The sequence below is a fragment of the Dermacentor andersoni genome, chromosome 2 (genome assembly GCF_023375885.2).
Source record: "Dermacentor andersoni chromosome 2, qqDerAnde1_hic_scaffold, whole genome shotgun sequence".
In the NCBI taxonomy this organism is placed as follows: domain Eukaryota; kingdom Metazoa; phylum Arthropoda; class Arachnida; order Ixodida; family Ixodidae; genus Dermacentor; species Dermacentor andersoni.
Window position 1 is genome coordinate 203,149,871 of NC_092815.1, and position 21,990 is coordinate 203,171,860.

Here is a 21,990-nt window from a genome sequence, read left to right on the forward strand (position 1 = left end):
TAGGAATCGTCTTAGCAGCGGAAGTAAACTTGAGATGTATAGTTGTGTCTGCGTTAATTACCATCTGCCCTACCACACCAATGAGTTAGCTCATCAAGATCAGTCTGGAGAGCAATGATGTTAACAATCATGCCGTCGTTTCTATGCAAAGAGGTTATGTATTTAAACTTCTCGATTTACAGTCCAATCCGCCACCTACGGGAGCGCTTGAAGCCGCCGGCGGCCATATTATTAGAAAAAAAGGAGCACGGCTACAGTACGTGGCTGCAAGCACGCGCGACGCAACTGTGCTTGAGGTTCTGCGATGAAAAATAAAATGAGACCCCTTTAGGAAGTATATCAGTCCGGCATTGTGTGTCAAAATAATGTCATGGTGGTGGGTGCCTTGTGTTCTGTGTACAATATGTTGCGAGAACTGAAAAACAGTCGTTTCCTGTTTTCTTCATTCAGTAACCTGCCGCGTGCATCGGCACTGTGATGCCCTTTCGTCGATACGTGGTGCCGGGCCGTATTGACAAAACATGACCTTGAAGTATAGTATCCTTATGCCATTTCTTAAAAAAATCACTGTTTGTGTTAATGAGCATTTTTGCTTTAAACCTAGAAAACAAGAAAAATATTCAACGGTAGGTCTCATTTTTGTCCGGCGTTTCAGTTCTAGCTGAAAAGAGTTGGTGAAAGCAAATTTACAATAATGCTAAGGCGACCCACCATCTGCATGAAGCCGCAAGCCTACATGCGCTCCAATGAGGGTAACCTGCCAAAGTTAAAGTCATGCGTCACTGGCGGCTCAAGCAATCTTTACTTTCTTTCTCGTTTCTGCACCCGTTCTTCCTGCGTCTGCGGCAAAAACGAGAAGTGGGAAGGCAGATAAACGGAAATTGGTGGAGGCAGGTGCTAGCGTAATGGTTAGAGTGCCCATCTCCCAAATGCAAGATGCTGCATTTGGGAGATGGGCTCGAATCCCGGTGGTTTGTTTGGGAAGGCAGCTTTCTGTGCACTCTGGTGACTGCGACGCTCAGAATTAGGCGGCAGCCTGACGACAACAGTCGCCGTGAACGTAACAGAATAAGCGGGCCTGCAAGGTCCCACTTAAAGCCGAAAGTACATTCAGAGGAGATACGCTATACTCTTGTCGGCAAAAAAAAAAGTGATGAGTAACGAGCGGTGTTGTTGAGCGAAGCTGTAGACCGATAATGTCACCATAGACAGGACCACCCTCCAATCCCGGTGCTCAGCGGAAATATACGTCGACAGCATGTCAACTAGCGTGTTATAGATACTTCATTAAGGTCGTTGCGTGCTTGTGTTGTGTCTAGCAGGAGCGAGTAGTATAGGAGATTTCATTGGAGAGAAGGCGGTGAGCGAAGTCCGCGAAAAGTAATTGAGGATAGCCACATTGAACGTCGACGCCGTGTTGAAGAAAGCCTGCGACTTCAGTTGCTCAGCCGACAGAAAGGCTTGAGTGGTAGCATACCGCTGGGCGTATTTGGTAACCACAGCGATAGACACACACTTTGCGGAAGTAAACAAAGGAAAGGGACGTAGTGAGTTGGCCGCCCTTTTCAAGCTCTGGTATAGCTTGAAAAATGAATGTGACGAAGTATGACGCACCAAATAGTATATGCCAACCCAAAAGAATCAGCGTGGTCATACTTGCGCGACATGCCATGGTTGCCTGCCACCAGGACATCATGAAGTTGCAGCGATTGGGTACTTGAGAATAAAAACGAGCACATCAGAGACGTCCGAGGGATGTTCCTACGGTATAAAAACACATCGCTCTCGCCCCCCCCCCCCCCCCCCCCAATAACTAAATCACGAATATAAGCTTACGAATAGGGGCATCATAAGATTGAGGAGCACTAGGGCGCTTGTTGATCTTGTTCAGGATGACGTCAGCGTTTCATTCAGCGTTTATTTCTGAGAAAATGAGTTGGAGTTACGTTTATTTGCATCACAATGGCGGGCGTAATCAGGCAAACATTGACAGCATTTCATTAGAGGTTGCCTGACTACTCTGTGGAGATTATGTTTAACAATGACAACAAACACAGAAAGCTTTGCTTACATCGATTCGCACATACGTGGGATCCACATAATTTTGTGACTATCAATTTAGATGCTTCAGAATGGCGCTCATTAGCGCAACATTTCCATCCACAGTGAGCAAAAGCGGCTGTCGTATCCACAGTAGAATTGATTTAAATGGCTTTAATCCCATGGACATATCGTCGCCAACTTTCGTGGGAATGGAGTCGTCAAAATGGAATACAGGTGACAGGGAAATCAGGAGGTTGATGAACGGCAAGAAGGCGGAAGCTTGCACATGACCTCAGGGATATAAAATGACTTTTTGAGCAGCTTACTCAGGGGGCCATGCAATGGTTTCCACGTCATTTAAAAATCCTCCAAAATATTAACAAAGGCCGACAAAAATGCGGGCATTTTGGGAAAGGGGAAACCGCTGGAAATTTCACGACAGCCTTAGCCTAAATATAAAAGATGACCTAAATATAAGAAACCATAACGTTGACAGGGTGGCCAAATTCTGGCACAAATAAATCGGCTGTTGAAGTAGTTCAGCTGAAACGCAATGGTGCGAAATAAGGCGAGAATGTCGGCAAGTGTTGAACAAAGGTCATGTAGGTCCTGTGGCCGACGCCAGCGCTCGGCAGCTGTCAAACGACTGCACGTATTAGCGAGATGCCTGGTCGTCAGTAATTACAGTATGATTCGGGTCTGAAATATTGGACGCGGACTCCATCACATTGAATACAGTGCATTCTACGGTGTCATTCTTGGACAGATGGTACCCATTCTCTCGCAATGAGGATGGGAACAAATTGTCTCACGTGCCGGCTGTCACCTTCCTCCTACTGGCAACATTCCTTTCCCTCCGTAGTTGCTTAGCTTTTATTGGGTTCGGCTGCTAATCACGAGGTCTCGGGATCGAATCCCAACCACGGCAGCCGTATTTCAATGGGTGTGAAATGCGAAAACCCGCGTACTTAGGGTTAGGCGCACGTTAAAAATTCCAAGCAGTCTGAATTATTCCCGAATCCTCCACTACGGCGTGCCTCATAATGAAATCGTGGTTTTGGCAAGTAAAACCTCATAATGCGTTATGTAACATTCGTTAAGGATGTCCTGGGCAGTCGCACAACTCTTGAATACAATTAAGTGTCAGGAGTTGCGCGTGAGGTCCTTGAATATGTCATCATCATCATCATCATCATCATCATCATCGTCAGCCTGGTTACGCCCACTGCAGGGCAAAGACCTCTCCCATACTTCTCCAACAACCCCGGTCATCTACTAATTGTGGCCATGCGGTCCCTGCAAACTTCTTAATCTCAGCCGCCCACCTAACTTTCTGCCGCCCCCTGCTACGCTTCCCTTCCCTTGGAATCCAGTCTGTGTATAATAGCTGTGTCTTACCAGTACTCACCTACGGGGCAGAAACTTGGAGGCTTACGAAAAGGATTCTACCTAAATTATGAACGAGGCAACGAGCTATTGAAAGAAGAATGATGGGTGTAACGTTAAGGGATAAGAAAAGAGCAGATTGGGTGAGGGAACAAACGCGAGTTAATGACATCTTAGTTGAAATCAAGAAAAAGAAATTGGCATGGGCAGGACATGTAATGAGGAGGGAAGATAACCGATGGTCATTAAGGGTTGAATATGTGGATAGCCTTTATGGCGTTCGATAGCTGCTAGTCTACAATGCGGCTATATAATAAAGGTGGAACGGCAACATGGTAGAGAATGTGGAGAACATACAAATCCGCATATATTACTGCACAATAATAATAAATAGCGTTCTTGCTTCACGCACGTGGATAGCCGCCATAGGAGACTACTTTGGAAACTAACTGCAAGTACTGTATATGTCGCACCCAAGGGTGTACCTGGCCTGGTGGCCAGTAAATGTGACCTAATATTGCGAGCAGCTTCGGCCATAGCATGCTAACGGATGACGACAGACTGAAGTGACTAGCGCAAGAGTGGACAGGGGACACTAAAGACGCTACAAGGACAAGCGCCCAGTTGGAAGTTTGCGCTTATCCTTGTCGTCTCTTTGGTGTCCCGTGTCCACTCATGAGCTAGTCACTTTAGCATGGAATACCAACTAGCCCCTCTCACACCCTGCGACGACACAGGGACAGTTTGCTCAATTCTTGTTTCGTGACTTTTGTGTCAAGGTGAAAAACCAACATATCCATGTATATGTCTTAATACTTAAGCACATCTAGATTTGCAGCTGCGGCGATAGCCCATGAGTGCGCATTGCAAAGTCGCTAGTGAAATAATTGTGTGCACCTTAACGAATTCGATAGGGGAAAATCAAAATCCATGCACGACGGCGTCTCTAGTAGGCGCGGTGCGATGTTCGGACGTTAACAATGTATGCCGATTGAAGAAAGGCTGCCCCGAAGTGCTTTTGACGGTTAGGCTAGCTTCTTTACTCCGTAGAATGAAAAAAAAGAAAAAGAAAAGGAAAAGAGAAGAAAAAAAAAAGAACCGAATCAAAAGCCCAGAATCAAGAATTGCTCGTCGCGAGTAAACGCTGGATGACGAGCAATTTCCAGGCGACGAGCGAATACGCTTGATCAAGAACACTGATAACGCCGGCGGCACATGCATTGTGGCGAAGTTCAATGCGCAGGGATAGCTTTTACTTTTTTTTTATTTTTGTTTGGTTGACGTCATCACGCGTCACCGCGGGAAGTTTGAAAAGTTTAAGGTGAGTACGCCACGTGGTGGCATTCACGCGAACTAAACCCTTCTGTCCAGAAAAGCTGGATACGAGGGAAACTGCGTACGGCGCGAACTTTTTCCGGGTCTGGTTGAACACACCGGATGCGTCAACGTGGTGCCCTAACACGGTAATCTGACGGCGCCCGAATTGCCACTTGGTGGAGTTCAGTTTGAGGTCGGCTTTTCGGAATACCGCAAGAATGGCAGCGAGTCGGGTAAGGTGGATGCCGAACGTGGGAGAAAGAGCAATAACGTCGTTAAGGTAACAAAGACAGGTGGTGCATTTGTAGCCTCGCATGAGAGAGTTCGTCATACGTTTAAATTTGCATTGCATAGGCCAAAGGGCATGATTTTGAACTGATATAAGCCATCCGGCGTGATGAAGGCCATCTTCTCGCGGTCCATTTCACCAACTGAAATCTGCCAGTAGCCGGATCGAAGATCGATGGACGAGAAGTATTTAGCTCCCTGCAAGCAGTCTAAGGCGTCATCGATGCGTGGTAGTGGGTAGGCGTCTTTTCGCGTGATCCTGTTTAAGTGGCGATAGTTGACGCAAGAATGCCAGGCACCATCTTTCTTTTTCACAAGCACGACAGGTGAGGCGCAAGGGTTGGCTGGTGGCTCGGTGACACCTCTGCGGAGCACTTTGCCCACTTATTATTGGATGATTCAACGTTCAGCACGCAATACACGATAGGGACGCCGAAGAATAGGATTCGTATCTCCAGCGTTTAACGGTGGAGAACAATAGATGTTTGGCCTAAAGGCCTGTCGCCGAAATCAAAGATATCACTGTACGATTCAAGCAGGAGACGTATGTCCGTGACCTGTGCCGAGGTGAGGTCAGGTGCAATCATTTTCGCGAGGTCATCCGTTAACGAACCAGAGATGTGAGCTGCAATTAGCGCTAAGAAACCACTCTCGGCATTCAGACTCTTAATGTCAAATTCGGAACCACATGAAACGCAGGCAAAGAACATGCCGGCCAGAATCACTTGAGGGCAAAGGCTTAAATTGAGAAGCGGTAGAACGACGTCGTTATTAGTAACAATGACTAGCGTATGCGGAACAGCAACGTTCCGGTTCAAAAGCACGTCGACGATGTGGCGAAGCACGTATTCACCGTCACGAACCTGTGGCTTAGCGGTCAAAGTGATGTAAGTAACTGCCTCGGGTGCTAGACGCACATCGTGAAGCGAGCACAAGTGCGGTGGGGCGGTGCTCGGAGCATCGGCGAGTTGAGGCAGTTCTAACTGAAGAACGCCGGTCGCCCAGTCGATGAGGGCAGAATGAGAGGATAAATAGTCCAATCCAAGTATAACGTCATGAGGGCAGTTGTCGATCACCGCAAACTGAACAGAAGTAGGGCGGCCGGCTATACTTAAACGCGCAGTACACATTCCAAAAACAACCAGCACGCTGCCGTCGGTCACACGAAGCACTCGGGCAGCTGCTGGGGTGAGGACCTTTAAGCGTCTACGTAAGCTAGCACTCATCGCAGAAACGTGGGCTCCAGTGTCGACGAGTGCTTGAACAGGTACGCCGTCTATTTTAACGTCAATTACGCTTCTCCTTGTGGGCACAGACAGAGGATTTGCTGCAGTAGTAGGCAATGCAGCACCACCTCCGAGGGCTGCATTTTCTATTTTTCCGAAATGTTGCGGCCAAAAGCCACAGGGGTCGAAAGGCGACGTGGCTGCGGCGAACGGGAAGATGGACGACGTGTTTGCGGTGAGCACGACTGGTGTCCACGCGGCGATGGTGAGCGACTGCAACACGTGTTCCTGGGAGAGTTGTTGGCGCTGTTGGACTTGGCGGTGGGCGAAACATTGCGGGCATTTCCATTAAAACGGCTCAGGTTGTTCGGCGTGCGAGGTGTTAATGGCCACGAGTTGCGACAGTATCGAGCGACATGACCAATGCGGCGAGAGATGAAACATATCGGCTGGTTGTCCGCAGCTCTCCACTCATTCGGGTTGCGATAACGCGGAGAGAAGCGTCGGGGTAGATAGAAAATAGTAGAAGGGCGTTGGTTAGCTCAGGGATTGGCGACAGCACAGAGAGAATGCAATCCAATGTTTTCAACTTCCTGGCGAACGATGGCTTGTACGAGGGGAACCGAACAAGTGATAGCATAAGGGCTACGCGAACAGAAAGTTGCGGGCGCCAACGCATTCAGTTCACGTCGAACGATTTGCACCACGTCCTCTGATGGCAGCACATGCTGCTGCGCGAGTTGATCTTTACACGTCGACGTTGCGGTAGTATTGGGAAGCCTGGCGAATGGTTGCAAGGCGCGTCGGCTTTTTGCCTGCTCGAGTTGTCGGCACTCTTTGAAGATTGCGTCAACGGTCGAGTAGCTTTTGCACATGAACAGAATAAAGGTGTCGTCAGCAATGCCCTTAAGCACGTACCCGACCTTTTCCGCTTCTGTCATGTCGCGATCGGCTTTACGACAAAGTGCCAGCACGTCCTGATGTAGGAGACTTAGGACTCCGTGGGGGATTGGGCACGGGTGGCCAGTTCCTGTTTTGCCGCAACATTACGGCCGGCTGGTTTCCCAAACAACTTTGTCAACTTCTCTTTACATTGGTCCCAGCTGGTGAGCTCCACCTCGTGGTTTTCGTACCACACCTTTGCCGTGCCTTGTAGGTAAAAACAGGTTGGCTAGCATAAGCGTAGGGTCCCATCTGTTGATTCCACTGAAGCGTTCATACATAGCCACCCACTCTTCAACGTCGGCGCCTTCGGTCCCGCAGAAAGTTCCAGGATCCTTGGGTTGCACAACCACAACCGAAGGTGACAGCGACGTAGGTGCCGATGATGACGTTATGGCGGCGACGACGGCGATCCTGCGTGCTCACCGTCATTCATGGTGCGGACGGTTTTGTGACGTACACTGCGGAGCTTCGTTTCCAGCCGTGGTACCCCGCATCTCCCACCAATATCTTATGGGGATGTTAAGAATATATAAAGACTGTATTTACAATATATATACTGGATGAGTCAGCGTAGACAAGATGGCTGACCACCAACAACACGCAGCAGCCAGCGTCTCGCAATCTTCTTCTTCCTCTGTCCTCTTCCATCCTTCCGTAACCATATTATTGAGCCTTCCTGCAGTCTGTGGGCGTCTCCTGTCGTTTTGGTTAAAAAGAAGGACTATACCTGGAGATTTCGTATCGATTACCGTCAGCTCAATAAGATTACCAAAAAGGACGTGTATCCGCTTCCGCTTATTGATGACCCTGGACAGCTTACACGGTGCCAGTTAATTTTCTTCGATTGATTTGCGCGCTGGTTACTGGGAAATCGCAATGAATGAACGAGATCACGGAAAGAGCGCCTTCATCACCCCAAATGGTCTCTATCAATTTAAAGTGATGCCTTTCGGACTGTGCAATGCCCCTGCTACCTTCGAGCGCATGATTGACTCTCTTCTGTGCGGATTCAAATGGACCACATGCCTCTGCTACCTTGATGACGTCATTGTTTTTTACCGAAGTTTGAGAGCCACATCCACCAACTCTCAGCTATCCTTGCTGTTTTTCGATAAGCTTGCCTACAACTCAATTCTGCAAAGTGCCATTTCGGCCACAGCTAAATGCGAGTACTTCCTCACTTGGTTGACGCTGCTGGCGTCCAGCCTGATCCAGATGAAGTTCGTGCCGTTGGTGAGTTTCCATTTCCGCGTTCTTCAACTGATGTCCGAAGTTTTCTAGGGCTGTGTTCCTATTTTCATCGATTTGTCTAGAACTTTGCCGAAATCGCTCGTTCTCTCGCAGACCTCCTCAGACCAGGCTCCAGCATTTTCAACGCTTATCAATCACCTTATCAATCCACCCGTGTTCGGTCATTTCGATCGGCATGCCTACACAGAAGGCCCTGATGTCAGCGGCCATGGCACTGGCGCTATCTTGTCCCAACGACAGCAGGACACCAATCGCGTGATCGCGTATGCGAGCCGTCTTCTTTCAGCACCAGAGTGCAACTACTCCATAACAGAACGCAAATACTTCGCCCTTACTTAATCCATTGCTAATTTCCGCCCACCTGTTCGGTTGGCATTTCACCGCTGTGACAGATCACCATGCCTTATGTTGGCCACCCTGACTCAGAGACCCTACAGGCCGTCTTGGCCACTGGGCTTTACGCCTGCAAGAGTACACCATTTTCGTGTCCTACAAATCTGGGCGGCTACACAAGGCCGCTGATTGTCTCTCCCGCTATCTCGTCAACCCTCCCGATGGCACCGAAACCGATACAGATACCTGCGTTTTGTCGCCCTCTGACTTCTCACGCATCGCCGACGAGCAGCGTCGCGACCCACATTCGCGATTTATCATCAAACGCCTGACATCGGAGCAACAGGACGTTTCCCTCCGTATGTTTGTTCTCCAGGACGGGACCTTATACCGACGCAATATGAATCCACATGGTGCTGAACTGCTTCTCACAGTTACGCGCGTTCACACGATGTGCCCCTCGCTGGTCATTTGGGTGTCTCCTGTACGTACGACCGTGCGCGCAGGCGATTTTTATGGCCTCGGCTATGTCGCTCTCTCCGAAGTTACGTCGCTGCCTGCGAACTTTGCCAACGCCGCAAGAAGCCTCCATTATCTCCCGCTGCGCACCTTCAGCCTATATATATACCCAGAAAGCCATTTTACCGCGTCGGCCTGGACCTTCTTGGCCCATTTCCAACTTCATCCTCGGGCAACAAGTGGGTGGCCGTTGCGACGGATGCCAAATTTTCCTCTCACTGACTTCATGCTGCGTCCAATTTTTAGTGCTTCCTCAGGCTTTGTCACGATATTATTTCGAATATTTCTTCATTTCTCCTTGTTGATCAGTTTTGACCGTTCTGTGAATTCTATCCGATCTCTTGAGCTTGACATTATTATTCTTTGTCGTTTTTTTTATTAGGACCTTCTGTACTTGGGAGAGCTTACCTGCTGGTTGACTAGAAGTCAAGAGGGTAAATTATATAATAACGCAGCAAATTTTAAGAAATAAGAGTAAGAAACTCCTTCTACATAACTAGCGATGCAGTTAGAAGGGCCTTGCAAGACATGAAACAAGCAAACGCGACAGGAAAAGATGGAATAACAGTCCATTTAATGAAAAATGGAAGAGACCTAATACTGAAAAGCTTATGGCCCTATATACGATATGTCTCACGACTTCAAAGGTCCCACAAAACTCGAAGAATGCCAAAATTATACCAATCCACGAAAACGGAGACGTTAAATAATTAAAAAATATATAGGCCCATTAGCTTACTTCCAGTACTGTATAAAATATTCACCAGGATAACTTCCAATAGAATAAGGGCAACACTGGAATTAGTCAACTAAGGGAACAGGCTGGCTTCAGGAAGGGATACTCTACAATGGATCACATCCATGTCATTATTCAGGTTATCGAGTAATGCGCAGAGTATAATAAGCCTCTCTATATGGCTTTCATACAAAACGAAAATGCATTTGATTCAGTAGAGATACCAGCAGTCCTAGCGGCATTACGTAATCAAGGCGTACCAGAACGCTTTCGTAAATACCTTGGAAGATATCGACAGAGGTTATACAGCTACCTTAATTCTACACTAGAGAAGCAGCAAGATATATATAAAGAAAGGGATCAGACAGGGAGACACAATCTCTCCAATGCGTGCTTGGAAGAAGTATTAAAGTTATTGAACTGGGAAGGCCTAGGAGTAAAGATCGACGGCGAATATCTCGGCAACCTTCGTTTTGCCGATGACATTGTTCTATTGAGCAACAATGCAGACGAGTTACAACAAAATGTTGAGGACCTTAACAAAGAGAGTGTAAGAGTTGGAGTGAAGATTAATATCGCAGAAGACAAAGACAATGATAAACAGCCGGGCAAACGAACAAGAGTTCAGGATCGCCAGTCAGCCTCTAGAGTCTGAAGGAGTACGTTTACCTAGGTCAATTAATCACAGGGAACCCTGCTCAGGAGAAGGAAATTCACGGAGGAATAAAAATGGGTTCGACCGCATACGGGAGACATTGCCAGCTCCAGACTGAAAGCTTACCATTACCATTGAAAATGAATGGTGTACAATCAGTGTATTATACGAGTGCTGACATGTGGGGCACAGACTTGGCGACTGACAAAGAAGCTCGAAAAAACGTTGAGGCCCGCACAAAGAGCGATGGACCGAAGAATGTTAGGAGTAACGTTAAGAGACAGGAAGAGAGCGGTGTGGATGAGAGAGAAAACAGGGATAGCTGATATTCTAATTGATATTAGGAGAAACAAATGGAGCTGAGCAGGTAATGTAATGCATTGGTTAGATAACCGTTGAACCATTAGGGTTACGAAAGCCCTCAAAGCACTTGTACGTCCTCTAAAGCTGTGACCAAAGCTTCGTGTCGTCCAGACAGTCACCATCTACGATATACGCCGAGATGGGGTTTTTTGTGCCGCGAGGGCGTCATGCGCATGCATTGTAAACACGGAGGCAGATGAGGCGACAAATGGATGCGTCACCGCATGATCAAACATGGCAGTGGCCACGGGATTGCCGCGAAAAGGGTGAATACCTAAGTTTCCACCCGTGCGCTTCGCGCCTGGTCGCTTAGCTCACCTTAGGAGGAACCCTTCGTCTCAGGCGTAGTGGAGAAGCATAGCGAAAGAAAGACTAGAAGTGAAAAGGGTAACTAATATAGTAATGCAGAAAATTTTAAGAAATAAGAGTAGGAAACTCCTTCTACATAACTAGCGATGCAAAGAAACAAGAGTTTAGGATCGCCAGTCGGCCTCTAGAGTCTGTGAAGGAGTACGTTTACCTAGGTCAATTAATCACATGGAACCCTGATTATGAGAAGAAAATTCAGGGAAGAATAAAATGGGCTGGATCGCATACGGGAGACATTGCCAGCTCCTGACTGAAAGCTTACCATTATCATTGAAAAGAAGGTGTACAATCAGTGCATTTTACCAGTGCTGACATGTGGGGAAGAGACTTGGAGAATGACAACGAAGCTCGAAAAAAGTTAAGGACCGCATAAAAAGCGATGGAACGAAGGATGTTAGCAGTAACGTTAAGAGACAGCACGAGAACGGTGTGGATTAGAGAGAAAAGAGGGATATCCGATATTCTAATTTATATTAAAAGAAGAAAATGAAGCTGGGGAGGTCATGTAATGCATCGGTGAGATAACTGGTGCCCCATTAGGGTTACAGAATGGGTGCAAAGAGAATGGAAGCGTTGTGGAGGACGTCCGAAAACTAGGTGGGGTGTTGAAATTAGGAAATTTGCAGGAGCTAGTTGGAATCGGTTGGTGCAGGATAGAGGTAATTGGAGATCGCAGGCAGAGGCCTTCGCCCTGCAGCGGACATAAAATAGGCTAACGATGATGACTATAATTACCAGTGCGAGTACGTCACCAGCCCCAGGTGGTGCAGGCAGCGCGGGTGCCCTGATAATAACGTCTACACCTCTTGCTTATAGTTTTTTTTTATTTATACAAGTACCTGCAGCACCACAAGGGTATTATTGCAGTGGGGGGGGGGGGGGGACAAATTTAAGATAAATGAACATATGACAAAAACTTGAAACAGCTAAGCACAGGTGGTACAAGTAACAAAATACTTAGCATCGATGAGTCATCTCGACGGCAAAACGGCCTTCAGTGAAATGCGGTACAAAATTGCAAGACAGAAATGGAAAGGGTACACTATCGCATGAAGTGCAATGCCAGCCAAATGATATAAAGAAAACGGGATGATATACTACGACAGACAGCGTGACAATAAAGACAGAAACTCTGAACACGTTTTACATTCACTAATGCTCCTGGGAAGCCTATTCCAGTGTGCGGAAGCATGCGGAAAAAATGAATTATGGTAGACATCAGTACGACAGCGCATTTCAAGAACTTTCAGCTCGTGATCACATCGTTTAGAGATGAAGTGGGGAGGGAAAATGTACAAGTTCTTATTTATTCCTATGAGATCAGAGTAGATCCGGAAAAAAAGTTCTAATTTTGCATTTAATCGGCGGTGTGCTAGTGTTTTCCAACCAAGGTCCTCTTTAACTTATGTAATACTGCTACGGAAGTTATAATTACCAGAAACAAATCTTGCAGCGCGGTTTTGGACGCGTTCAAGCTTTTCTATAAATTTAGAGCTTTGAGGGTCCCATACCTGGCAAGCGTATTCGAGTACCGGACGAACATTTGTTATGTAAAGCAGTTCTTTTACTTTCTGGGGGGCGTTATAAAAATTACGTCTAACAAGGCTTAGCATACGAGATGATTTTAAGGTTAAGTATTCAATATGTCTGTTCCATGTTAAATTGTCTGAAAAATAGACCCCGAGGTATTTGTAGTGTTGGACCTTTTCAAGAAGTAGTCCGTCCAATTTATACACTGATCTCACAGGAAAGCGTTTACGGCTCAATGACACAAGTTGGCATTTAGCACTGTTCAAAGACATGCCCCACTTAATGCACCAAGCATGCATTTTGTTTAAATCATTCTGCAAACGACTAACATCACAATCATTTGCTACGTTCTTGTATATGGCACAAACATCAGCATATAACCTCACTTTGCATTCTAGATTGTGGGCGCTGTCATTTATAAAGACTAAAAATAACAAAGGCACCAAAACAGACCCTTGGGGCACGCCAGAGGTTACGGTGACAAGTGTTGATTTAGTGCCGTTTATTAAAACATGCTGTGTTCGTCCAGACAGGTAATTTCCAATCCACTCTACTATTGCAGGGTGTATACCGAGACAAGATAATTTATGTAAAAGCACTGCATGAGAAACGGTGTCAAAAGCTTTCCGGAAATCCAAAAATATGCAGTCTACCTGAAATCCAAGGTCAAAAGAGTAAAAGAGATCATGGGAGAACTCTACCAGTTGAGTCGTACATGACAAGCCAGGCCTTAATCCATGTTTAAAATTCGAAAAGAAGTTATTGCTTTGAAGGTGTTTCATCACAGCACTGTATATAATGTGTTCTATTGTTTTGCAACATACACATGTTAGAAAAATAGGCCTGTAGTTCTCTAGTACATTTTTGGGGCCGTTTTTATGAACGGGAACGACGTGGGCTACCTTCCACTCTGCAGGTAATGAAATGAAAAATCCGCAATTTCTTGAGAGCAGGATTTCAATACCTGCGACGGAATACCATCAGGACCGCCAGCCGATTAGTTGTTCAGATTGGAAATAAGCTTCAGAACACCGTTATATGTGACAGTAACCATAGGCATATTCTCGTAGACTGTTTGTTTCAAAAGAAAAGTTCTCGCGCTATTTGTTGCGAGTGCGAAGGATTAGTAGTGAAAGTGATACGCCGCGCTGGCCTCGATCACGTGAATGTGGGCGCATTTAAAGTTTCGTTTTGAAATGTTGTCGCGTAAAGCCTAAAACCGATGGACTACGTGGTCTCTGAAAGCGTGTATTTCTTGAGGTCCGAGAGCCTGCAAGTCATCGTAAGCCTATGGCACCAAAGACGGTTTCTTCTTTCGCGTGGCGTGCGCTTGCGTTTAGCTGTACAGTAGATGGAGTATAAAGACTGGCGATGTGTGCGTCCATAGTGTTTCACTATTATTCTCGTGTCTCCACATACGACAAAGGGGAGAAGAATTACGACTCAGTGCCCATATTCACACAAAAAAAGCTTTTAAAGCAAGAAATATACATAAGCACGATTCTCAGGTAAACATGGTGCCAGAGATAAAAATAGCGAAGATGGGAAACCAATGGCAAGGAACACATACAAACGAAAGGTTTGGTGGATGCAGCCCTGACACTCGAGTAATTTATACCCACACACACTGTCGGCCTTGCTTTCAGCGACAAAAGTGGGTACATTCATCGCATAACGTGCCAGACCATACTTGCTAGAAGACGTAAGCAGATAGTTATGCAACGACGCTGCATAAGTCTGCAGCTAAAGTAAGCGCGTGGTGCAGTAAGTCCCTGGAACCAAATTAAAAGCATCAGATTTTGCCTGCAGGTACCTGATACCAGCTCCGGAAACTTTTTTGATAATGATTTTTTGAGATGTCTTGCAGTACCTTATCAGACATAGCTCCGAGAAAATGCCGTTAAATAAAGGCATTCTTTACGATAGATAAAGTAACTCTACTCACTCGTAGTCGAAGCTGACGCCGTACTCTGTCTTGACGTGCATGGCCGCCACGCGGAACAGCAGATCCAGCCGCGCGTCGGGCTGACTCTTCGAGCTCCCGAGCAGCGGTCTGACTCGTTCGCGAGCCTGGTAGAAGCTGAGGTCGCAGATTCCATCCTTGGGCAGCTCCCATATTTTCGTTAGCGCCATGGTCGCATCGAGTGTGCAAATGAGTATATTGACTGGCATTGGCTTCTCTACAAAACAGAAGATAGAAAACGAAAATCTGTTGCTAGTTTGTTCCTTGGTTCGATTGTGCGAAATGCTGTGAATTGTCTGCGCTGGCACCTGGATAGGCCAGTCCAAGTATTACTCGCAATGTCGGCTTCGTTATTTAGCAATGGCAGACTTCCTTGTGAAGAATGACCATCTTCAAGGTCATGAAACTTTACGTGAACCACACGTAATCTCATCGAAGACGGCGGATATGAGCTGTTTGGGAATTGTAATGTTACTCCAATGGGTTAATCTCATGCGCATATCCTTCTCTTTCGAAAAATAAACCATGAACATTGATTGCTTGCATGTAATGTTCGTGACTTTGTGACAAGGCTTCAAACAGAGTTCTCATCCAGTGAGGTCCGCGTTAACTTGCTTACGATAAAGGAAGAAGGCGAAATATGAAACGCCGAAAAGAGAAAGCGACAAATGCTAAGCTGGTAACCATGGTATGGAATTGCGGTCAAAAAAGAAAGGAAAATGCAATGGCAAAGAAAAAGAAAGATAATTCACATGGGTGAGGATTCGGGTTTCTAGCAGAACTCCTTGTTGAATAGTTTAATCGCGGATTTCGGTAATCAACGTCACGTTCACGGTGCCCCAAACCCACCACGTACGGATTAGTCTACCAGGTGGAATGGTCGAGGGCCACAATGTTGCCGCCTCAGCGAAAACTGAGCCTAATAGGCACTTGATTGCAAGAAGGCCGCTTCTTCTTCCCAAAGAAACGAGGACCGAGCTTATCGCCTGTCAAATGATGAGAAGCGCAGATTCAACGGCGAGAGAATGCTCAATGTCGGGGAGCGCCCAGCTGTCGGTCACGTGGTCTTGTATAATTTGGTATCAAAACAAGGTGGCTGACCATGTGCGTCAGTGTTTCGTATTACCCCCGTTTTATCGTTGGCTTATACACGATGTCCTAGCTATCGCGTACCAAGTTAAGGGAGAATGCCAGACGATTTGCAAATAAGACCAAATTCTTTTGTTGAAGGTGTTGTGGAGAAACCGTAGGTATATTTTAGTTCCTGGTGTACAATTACTTATTCAAAAGAGATTATTTAGCTTCTTAACGTTTGTTTTGATTTTCAAGATGATAAGTAAGTGGCCGTAGAGAATCGTAAGACACGCCCAAAGGAGGAATTTGAGCAATTCACTCACCGTGCTTTCTTTTGAAAATGCAGATAGCCCAATAACTATAAAAAGAAATTATCATGTAATTCTGTGCACCGCTGTGCACACCATCGAACAACGTAAGTAGAAAATCAAGCTAACTATTCGTTGCAGGCTCGCCGTTTCACAGCAGCGCATGCCCTTGAACTTAATACGCAATAATTTTTTTTAATCTGTTCACGCGTCATGGAAATCGCAAGCGCCGCGATTTCGTAGCGATGCCTTTTCCGACGCTAATGCCCGTCGCACTTTTCGCGTTAGGTAGTGGTCAAGAGTCGTCGAACGCGGCCACGGAAGAACGTGAAACGCGCTGAAAAGCATTGGTATCGGGGAAAGGCATCGCTACGTGGAATTGTTGAATCACATTCTACTTGTCTGGCTGAGCGCTGATAACCACGGCCACGAACATTCACCATATATATTTTTAATTTTTGTAGCCTTCCGGGTTGCTAGGCTAGGCAAGTGGAATGTAATTCAACGAAACAGAGAAAGCCATTTAGTTTCAAGGCCTAATGATCGTCAATAATAAATCCCCTGTGTTTTAACATACTTGCTTAGAAAAGAATGCTTGTTGAAATAAGTGTTATTTCAATTGGCTTTCACTCACCTATACATTGGTACCACAATTATCCGCACTGTTTGGATCCGTTGCAAGGCCACATTCAATAAAAAGAAAATGATGTTTCGGGGTAGAAGATAGCTGGATACGTACTAAAAATGCTAAGAAACCTTTGAAGTATCAAATATTCTTTACCCACATACGCGCATTCACGCTAAAGAAACAGTGTACAAAGTAACAAATATACGTATTAAGATTAGGTCACATCCTAGGGAATCCCAGTATAGAGAAGAAATATCGAAGCAAGCCATGTGTGGAACTGCAAGATTGTTTTAAATATAACGCTTTATTAACCGCTTTAACAAACTGATATATAGTTTTACGCCAGTTAATCGCAACAGTCGCTCACAATCTAAGTTATTAGCAGGTACAAGGTTAATGCTGCTTTGCTTAAGATTCTTGGTCACACGCTATGACGAAGACAATATGAGTAGATTAAACGACTGATTATATTTGATTAGGTGGCTAGAACGAAAAAGCCATATTGAGGGAGCGTAAATAATCGGAACGAAGAATCTGCAGTGCTCAAAACAACCGCATGCTTGTGCCGTGGTGTTTACTTAATGTTATTATAGAAAACGCACTTTGTCTAATCACTGGGGCGGATCAAGTAGGTGCGGTAGGTACAGGCTGGTGTTTCTGTAAATTTTTATAAGAGGGCGCCCATACAGTAAAATATGCGAAGGAAATAATTGGTGAAACGTTCTCGCACTTGCAACAGCGGCTAACACCCACAATATAGTTTCTTACAAAGCGCGCCTACTTGTATACTCCAATGTAAAGGACAGCCTAAGACTACTTTGATAGGTAAATGAGCTATTGCGTTTCCCCCCTTCCCCCGCTCTCTCAACGTTTCACAGCAAACCAATTTTCTGTGCCAATGAAATATTATGTACGTAGTTCTACTAGTGTTACCGTAAACCTGTTAGCCAGAAAGGAAGCATGAACTTTTTTCGAATTCAGCGTTTGCTTTGGGCTCGAATTCCAAGATGTTGCCGGGTGTAGAGTCGACGAATTATCATTATGTCTAGTGGCAGGCACCAATATGCGGCGAGAGCCATATATTTCGAAGACAACGGCAGACCACGAAAGAGAGCGTATCGAGCAGAATGTGTTCCCGATTTAAGAACTTAATGTTTAGGCACGCCTAAGTGGGGCTTTCTAAGACAAAATGTATATGTTCGAACGTTCCTTGCAGTCACGAACGGCGCACATTTAAGCCTTTCCGAACGACAAATATTTAGTGTCTTGAAATACCGTAGCTGAGACGCCCATCTGAAATGACGAGCATATAGTGAAACATATATTGATGACAAAATTAACACTCTCGTTGCCTGTATGTGCATGTTGTTATTGTGCATAACTATTAGTTAACGACGAAATACAATGCGATTGCTTGCAAATTCAAAAAGCAGTATGAGACATGAATGTTGAATACTGCCTACGTGTCCAAATGTGCCGAAATGATGTCACGAAATGTTTGACTAACACTAAGGAGGCCTCGCTTACTTGTTGTCGTCGTCGGCCCTGTGGAAAATCACGAAACCGAATAAAATGATGCATGCGAACGTTCAGATGCGTTCAATGTAAATATCAACAACTTCGGAGCTAAGAAAATTAATAATCGTAGTTCACGGTATGAGAAAATTTCACATGCGCCAAACTTTAACCCGCATACAGAAAAATAAGAAATGAGCGGAGTGCACAAAACGTAATGCCCTTAACCGCCCACAGGCGCTGTAACTGTCGCTTTAATCTAGTACGTAATAATTTTGATGCAGTTATGATTAGAATAGTGCTTCTTAGCGAAAGCAATTTTTTTATGCTGATTGTTTTTATATATATTAAAGCTCCAGTTGTTCTCAATGCATTTCTCATATGTAGAAGCTCCATAGATAGCATTAAACTGGCCTCTAATCTAGGAGATCCGTTAGGCTTTAATATAAGAATAATCATCTGGCTAAGATTACTGAAATTTGTAGTCACGTTCAAATTCAACACAATTCCGCTCTTGTAGAAACTAAGGCTGGGTCACGGAAGACAACAAAAAGGAGTTGTGGCGCGCAGGGAGCCATTAGTTTCACTGAACTCATGCTTAGCATAATGTTAGTTTTTAGAACAAATTATCATTTATGAGGCACCCACGGAACAAATCTTACCATTGTAAAGCGTTGTAGCACATGTGGTAATGTTTATTAGATTACCTTTGAACATTGCTCCATAGTTCTCTAGGAATGATGAGCATTAAGCTTCAAAGTTCTCAAGCTAAGCTTGCCGGAACTCCTAAATCGACTGTTCCATTGCTTTAGTGAATATATTTTACTTTTGGTCGGTTTAGAATTTCCCATTGCCGTAGGTGTTTAAGCACACTCGTAGTGGCGAAAATATTCTGCACTTTTAAACAATATTATTGTGAGTTTAGGTGTTTCTTTGAGCACATGAGGTAACACTGATGTTAGAATGAAACTATTGCATGTATAATCTCCTAAATGGTCAGGACCATGTGACGTTCCACCCTATTTTCGGTTCTGAGCATGGTGAAACTAATTTTCGAGATAAGAGGGATACAATAGCATATGTCCTGCAAAGGTTGGCACATAACTGTTGCATAGTTATTTAGTCTGACCATTGGCATGCAGGAGTAACACAGCTACAGGAAAATGCAAACAATATGAGTACCTTGTACAGATCGTAAGCGTAAGGAAATTGCACACTGTAGATATAGCGTCAATGCGTATAGTAAACTTCGTACATTTATGCACTGCTTCGAATATTTTTTTCCATAGGGTATCGGTCAGAAATGAACATTTTGGGCCTACCTTTTGTTGTCGCCTTTGTTGTGTTAGTTGTTGCTTTCCTTTCTAGAAAAAAAAGGTGGTAACATTTTTTTCTGTAGACAGGCTAGGGTTATTGATTACATGTATTAATAAAAAACATTTGGAACCATAATAGCTTGAATTATGAGGCAAAAGATGCATGTATTCTGAAAAGGAGCGAGGCACGTTTCTTGCACAAGAATTTAGCTTGAAACGCTGTAAGGAGCATAAGAATAATAAATTCATTTACAGTAATGCAAGCAGAACGTGGTACTTTCCTGCTGTCAATTACAATTCTACTGTTCCCTTCCTTCTATTACCTAGAAAAAAAATCTAATCTTGAAAGACAAGCATGTCAAGGCACGTATTATATTATGAAACTAATCAGGGAGGGCTAGATATCACTTTCGTCATGCTTAAACAACCATTATCTTGCGTAGTACGTGTGCTTGCGTAAAAAAACTTGAGTTGTACGTCAAGTATGTCGTTGTCAGTTGCTACGTATGTGGCAGCAAAAGGTACGTATTAAGAGCGTTAACTTTTTTTAAGGCGCAGATACAATTCTTGCTCCCAGTATATTTAACGCGCCTACATACATTTGCGAGGTTGCTTCAATGCATAGGAACGCGAAGTAACATATACGTGAGTGAAAGGAAAAAGAGGCACAGCGCGGGGGCAATACCCTGTCTTCAATCTTCTGTTCATGTATGTTCTTGTGGGCTGCTATTAGCATTAATACCTTCAATGGCTGTTCATCTTTGTAACACATGCATTGCTGTGAAGAGATTCAGATAAAGGGTACCCCGGCTGCTCGATTTTTCTATGTTACACTGCAAAACTCTGAATAAATAAAAGCCAATAATGAAATATAGGCTCATCTGATACCACTCATACTTTTGTAACAGGTGCCACTGCATTAATTGCTGAACGGCACAACGTGAGGTGGATAAAAATGCACGTAGCCTTGTCATCAGAAGCCTCTATTATTTCGGGAACAATGATAAGTTAATAAATAAATAAATACATTAATTATTTATTAAATATTTATTAACTAATTAATTGATTGATTGAATAAATGTGCTGCAGAAACCGCGCCTTCGTCCAGCAGCATCGCCAACGCTCCGCTCGCCCTGCTGCTAGATAGTGCCTTTCGAGACGGTGGCACACGCTGCCTTTCCGTTTCTACTCGTAGCCTCTTTGGAGAAACGCACCGCCAATAAAAATCTTACCAGTCACACTCCCCCCCCCCCCCCTCCCCTGAAGAAAAAGAGCCATCCTGTCGACCTAAGAGGTTGTAAGCACTGGGTTATGACTGGGCTGGAGACGCGCCACGTGGACGAGGTGACGTCTACGCCGGCGCTTGTCGTGAGACGGAGAAAATGGCCCAATGAGAAAATTCACCGGGGACGTTTCTTTCCATGACTCGGTCAGGCCATCCCTACTTTGGGACGAGTATTGATTAAAGCCCAGTAGTTTGGGAAGGAACAGCCAGTCTTACACGAAACCCTGGGGCATAGATGCGAATGGGAAGCGAGTCGCGGGGCTTATCTTCTAGAGCTGTTGTTCTTGTGATATAAAGGTGCGCGCGAACTGGTGGCACTCTTCTGCTTGACGGGCAAGTTCGTCTTCAGGTGGGGCCTCGGAAGCGTGAGGGCGGTATGGGAAGTGTCGATGGTATGCGAAAGCTCGTGTTCATACAGGAGGAAGAAAGGTGAAATTCCAGAAGTAGCTTTATCGCGGTTTTGTATGCGAACATTACAAAAGGAGGAACTCGGTTCAAATTTCCATGATCAGATGCCACCTACATCGCGAGCATATCACCGACAGAGCGGTTCAACCATTCTGTGAGCCCGTTCGTCTGTGGGTGGTATATGTCATGCTCGTACCATGAACAATGTTGCAATCCGAAAGCAGAGCTTCGACGACTTCAGTGTGGAAGACGCGACCTCTATCACTAAGGGGTAGCAATTGATAAGGCAACTGTTTAGGCCTAGCGTGTCAAATGGTCCACAGCAATTGCGATTACATGATTGCCTTCCGGTGTCATCGGAAGCGAGACGTAGAGGTCAACGCTGACGCGATCGAAGGGTTTGACAGGGCAAGAAAGTGGCTGCAAAGCGTCAGACGCGCGTAGAGGTGGTGATTTGCGACGTTGACAGCCAGGAGAGCACCAAACAAACTTCCGTACAAAATTTTGCAGTCCGCGCCAGTAGTGGCGATGA